The sequence below is a fragment of the Odocoileus virginianus genome, chromosome 23, assembly GCF_023699985.2.
Source record: "Odocoileus virginianus isolate 20LAN1187 ecotype Illinois chromosome 23, Ovbor_1.2, whole genome shotgun sequence".
Lineage (NCBI taxonomy): Eukaryota > Metazoa > Chordata > Mammalia > Artiodactyla > Cervidae > Odocoileus > Odocoileus virginianus.
In genome coordinates this window covers 38,478,291-38,483,727 of record NC_069696.1, presented here as the reverse complement: position 1 = coordinate 38,483,727, position 5,437 = coordinate 38,478,291, and positions in this window count along the sequence as shown.

Below are 5,437 nucleotides of genomic sequence, written 5' to 3'. Positions count from 1 at the left end.
CTCGGCTCCCTGCAGTCCGGCCGTTGCGCGCCTCCCCCCGCTTCCTGTTTCCCGCCGGCTCTCCCGGCCCTGGCTCGGCAGGGTCCGGGCGGTCCGCCCACACCTGCCCGGCCTCGGGGCGGGGCGGCGCCGGCGGGACACGCACGCTCACACCCTCCTGCGCGCCTCCACACACCTTCTCCAGCCCGCACGGGGCACTGGGCACAAGGCGTCGGCTCCCCCGGCCCAGCGCGCGTCCCCGGCGCCCAGTCCGCCGCTCACACCTGGCACCTGGCGCTAACTTCGGCTCGCAGCCTACACGGCGGCCACAGGGCATACCGGTCACACTGGCACACGGCACATTAGCAAACCGTGTGCTCGGAGTTAAAACGTCCCACACAGCCTACACATCACCCCAGCCCCGTGCAGATGCCACACACCCCGTGCAATTCTACATGCTCGTCTCAGGAAGTGACCATGCAATGTGGAGCCAGGCCACCCCCGTCCCCAGGGTCTCTCCCAGGGCCTGAGCACGTCTGTGGCTGGGCTCAGCTGGGAGAGCACTGCTCCTGGAGCAGGAGATCCAGATCCCAGTCTGGCCTCCGACCTACCCTTGTCTCCGTGTCCCCAAATAAATTGCCAGTTTTGGCACCTCCTCTCAAGCTAAAGGGCCGCCCCTGGGTGGGCAGCAAAAGACAGGAGTTATGGCTGCCTTCTCGGAGATCAGAGTCAGAACTCTCAGGGCACCAGCCAGGTCCCTCCTACATAGTCTCACTGGAGAACAGTAAGACCAGAGACCCATTTCCCAAAGGGTGTTCATCTAGATGCTAGACCCAGAAACACTTGGGAGTGGCGCTGTAGTCCAAGCAAGGAATCTACAGTCCCCAACCCCCTTAGCGTAGTCACTTACCACAATAAAGTGAACACCCACATCAGCTGGCATGGCCATACCATCCCTCCATGGGTTAGATACTGCCAGTGGGGCCTGCTGAAAGTGAGGAGCAGAGGGGCTGGAAAGAGCTGTGAGCTCCCCAAACTCCTTCCATGCCATCTGAATTTAACGCCATGTGCATTTGTGCTATGTATCCAAAGAAATAAAAGTCTTCAACAAATGAAAGCCAAGAAACGTGGTCAAGAAACTGGCTCACCTTTATATACCCTAGTGTTGTTTCCCAAACGTAATTAACCATTTTTTTGTTGTTGTTGTTTGTTTGTTTGTTTTGGAGATCACCAGTTTTAATTGGGGGGGAAATGCTTTGAAAGTACTGGATTCTAGTGCAAATTCCTCAGTTCACAGAGGAAGCAGAGGCCCAATAAGGCAAGGAACTTGCCCAAATTTACACAGTGAGGAAGCAATGGGACCAGGCCAGGGCCCGGCCCCAGGCTCTGAGCCCAGGCACACACCAGGCCTTCCTCCCAGTGGCCCCAGGTGCCCTTGGCTTCCTGTCATCCTCCCACTAGCAACCCTGTTCATTGTGAATACTTTTTAACTTGACCAGGAGAATGGGATGAAAGTCTTAGAAAATGCTTCTGTGGTTAATTATTTCCTCATTAAGAAGCCTAAGCAGGGCCTGGAGATAAGACATAGAAACCAAGGGACCTGCAGGTAAGTGGACAAAGAAGTGACCAGCCGGAGGTCGCTGGATGCCCAGCAGTCCCAGAGAGGCTGTCGTTGCTGTGGGCACCACAATCATACTCACATACAGTTACACACGCTCACCGACACACACACACACACACACACGCCCACAGTGGGCCTCCAGCCGAGTGGGAGACAAGAAGGCACACAGCTGCCCTCCCCACAAGGCAAAGCCCCCTCATTCATCAGTCCCTGGGCATCCCCAGCACTGGGAGTGGAAGTGTGCAATTCAACATCACCTCCTCTTAGGTCCTCGGTGGGTTTGCTACATTCATTTCACTACAGTCACACCAGGAATGCAGGAACTGCGGTATGGAGACAGAGGGTCTAGACCTCACATTAGGGGCCCTGGGTCTTAACCCAGGCTCACTGTCATGAGTGCTGTTCTTCTGAGCCTCAATTTGCTTGTCTGCAGAAGGCAGGTGGTGAGTAATTCCAGCCACACCTAGAGAGCAAGACTGTTTAGCAGCAGAGAAAGTGCCCTAGGGGCCTACATTTGACTTCAATTATGTCTCCTTGAGCAAATTCCTTTCCCTCTCAATTTCTACATCTGTACAGTGGGCACAATGGTTCCCCCTATGCAAAAGGACTGCCTCTAAGCTACAGTTCCTTCATTTGTGAAATGGGCACTGGGTAATCGGTCCTCTTCCTGCTTCCGAGCAAAGTGTGTCCCCATGTTGCAAAGCAATCCATTGTCCCACCACCTCTGACCCTGCTGGTAGTCCAAGCTGCTAACCTGCCCACCCATGGGGCGCTGGACTATAGTCTACTCTGCAGCCAGAGGGATCACTTTAAAAACAGTTGATACCCTCCAGAGGTTTCCCCAACAAACTGGAATATAATGTAAATTGCTTCTAGACCCTGCCAGCTGCCCCACCCTATCTCTTCCACCTGCCTCCCTCACTCACTAGCCTCATTCTGTTCCCGGAACTGGTAAGCTTTTCTCACCTCAGGGCTTCAGCCTGTTCCCTCTGCCTGAAATGCTTGCTCTCCTGGTGCAGAGGGCTCCTTCTAGTTATTCAAGCCTTGGATCAAAGGTCACCTCCCTTGGCACCCGAGCACACAGGCACACAGGCAGAGCTCCTCCTGCACGGCTCCTATGTACCCCCTCAAGCCACTCTGCTTGTTTTCTCCATCGGACATCTCCCCACTCCTGGGTGACTTTACCTGTTTGTTGCCTGCTTCTGCTCCAAGAACAGAAATGTCTTGGTCAGCAGGAGTGTACCGGAAAGTTCCACGAACAGTGAGGATGAGAAGTGGAGAAGGACAGGAGAGGAGATCAGAGAAGCCAGGGAGTGGGGGAAAGATACAGCGCAGAAGGCCGTTCAGGTGACTGTCAAGATGTTCCCTTTTATCAGCAGTAATTCAGTGGGCCTTTGAACAACATGGGTTTGAACTGGCACAGGTCCCCGTATACACAGATTTTCTTCAGTAAGTATGTACTACAGTAGTATATCATCCTTTTTTGGTTGAATCCAAGAATGCAGAACCTAGGATATGGAGGGCTGGCTATAAAGTTCTAAGCGGATTTTCAACTGCAAACGGGTGGGTGCCCCTAACCCCCACGTTGTTCAAAGATCAGTTGTACTAGATTATTATTGTCTCCTTCAAATCAGCCTCAAAGTCCACAGAAGCGAGCATGTACTTTTTCGTTCACTCCTTCAGGAAGGCCCTCAGCCTCTCACCTTCTTCATTCCTCTTAGGCAGCCTCTGATTGCACTCCAGGAACTGGAGCCTTGATTTCTCTCGCCTGCTAGATGGGAAATGTGCATGTGTGGTGGACCCGGGCTCCCCACCCCAGCCCCCAGACTGATCTCACCTTGTCTGGCCATCTCTTCACCAAGTGCAGGGCCTGAGTCACATCAATGCATACATGGCAGCCCTCAGCAGGAGACCTGGCACATGGTAAGTGTTCAGTAGGAGACTGATGAATGAACCTGGCAACGGGGAGAATTCATTTTGATGGGCTTCAAGACACAAGAGCCAAACTTCCCCGGGGTTCAATCCCAGTATAGCACGTGCTTGTGATTCTAGGCAAGTCACAATCTAACTTTTCTCTACCCTTCATCTGAGGGGCCTTAATGCACATGCTCAATTGAATTCATCTAACAATGTCTCTTCCTCTCCCACTGCCCAGGAGTCCCCTAGGGTCACTCTGTGCAGAAGGCCAGAGGGGCCCTGCTTCCCTGAGACCTATTTTGTGGAGGTGGGGAAGGAAGGAGGATGCTGGGGATTCTTTTGTGACCAATCACAGGAATCTGGGCCAGAAGGGTATTTAAAATGATCACCTTTCATTAGCTGTAAAATAAAGAAGGAAATCCTACCATTTGCAACAACATGGATGGACCTGGGGGCATTACATCAAGTGAAATAAGTCAGACAAAGACAAGTACTGTGTGATTTCGCTTGCATGTGGAAACCAAAATAACCGAACTCATGGAAACAGAACAGACTGGTGGTTGCCAAGGGTGGGGGCTGGGGGCAGGGAAAAATGGGTGAAGGGAGTCAAAAAGTACAAACTTCCAGTTAGAAAGATAAATAAGCGCTGGGGATGAAATATACAACAGGGTGATTATAGCTAACAATACTCTTTTGTATATTTGAAAGTTGCTACCAGAGTAGATCTTTGAAGTCCTCTTTGGAAGAAAAAAACAATTTGTAGCAATGGGAGGCGATGGATGTGAACTAAACTTATTATGGCAATCCTTTCACAATTTAAACATGTATCAAATCATTGTGTTGCACACCTTCAACTAATGTAGTGTTGTGTATCAATTATATCTGAAGGAACTTTCAGCTACTGAGGCTGGGGGAGATCCCGCCCAGAAGGACATCAGATCTCACTGTCCTCCCAGCCTTTCACCCCTCCATCAATAAAATGACTTGATTCCTCCCCTCTCCCCCCAAATTATATCTGAATGAAACTGGGGAAATAAGACTACCATTTTATAGAAATTGGGGGAACTGAGGGCCAAGGCTTTGGTAGCCTGGGTGAGCCTGGGTTCCAGAAGACAGGGACAGCAGGGCACCGTAAGGCAGAATGGCAGCAGGGAATGGCTGGCAGGAGCCATGCTCCAGCATCACATTATTGAGCTGGAGACTCCAGGGGGACCAGACGGAGAAGAGGTAGCCACGTCTCTACCTTCTCTTGGCAGCAGCAGAGTAAAAAGGCAACTCACACTTGTCCCCATTCAGGTCAGTTACAGAGGTCTGTGCGTGCCTGACCTTCACCTGTCCAGGCCTGGGAGCTGGGCTGGGCTGAAGGGTCCCATTCAGGGGTCCAGGGCTGGGCAAAGACAGAAAAAAGCAGCCAGAAATTGAATATGAGCTTCTCCTACTCCCATCCCTACCCTCAACCATGGCTGTATGACCCAGCCACACCTCGGGTCCCCTCTGCCTCGGTTTGCCCCTCTGCATCACAGGGAAATTGGGAGGGAGATGTCCACCCCAGCAAGTCACTGACCACCCTCCTGAGAGAAGATGGAGACCCCAAGGGGGATGCAGGACACAGACAAGGCTGCGATGGGAACACAGCCGTCTGCCAGCTCTCCCGGGAGTGTACCGCAGAGGAGACAGCCATTCAGGAACGTTGCCTGGGGGCCCTGAATTCCAGAGAAAGGCCCGCTGAACCGCCTGGGCTGAGTCAGGAGGAAAGGGCGGGCCAGGGGACCCGCCAGCTCTGAGTCACTGGGGCCTCCCTGACTTGCCTGCCTTCCTCTGCAGGCTGCTGGGACCAAATGAAGGATCCTGCAGAACGGGGTTCAAATTCTAGCCCGGCCACTCCAGTGAGGTCGTGACCCGGGACAGTGGAGACAATAA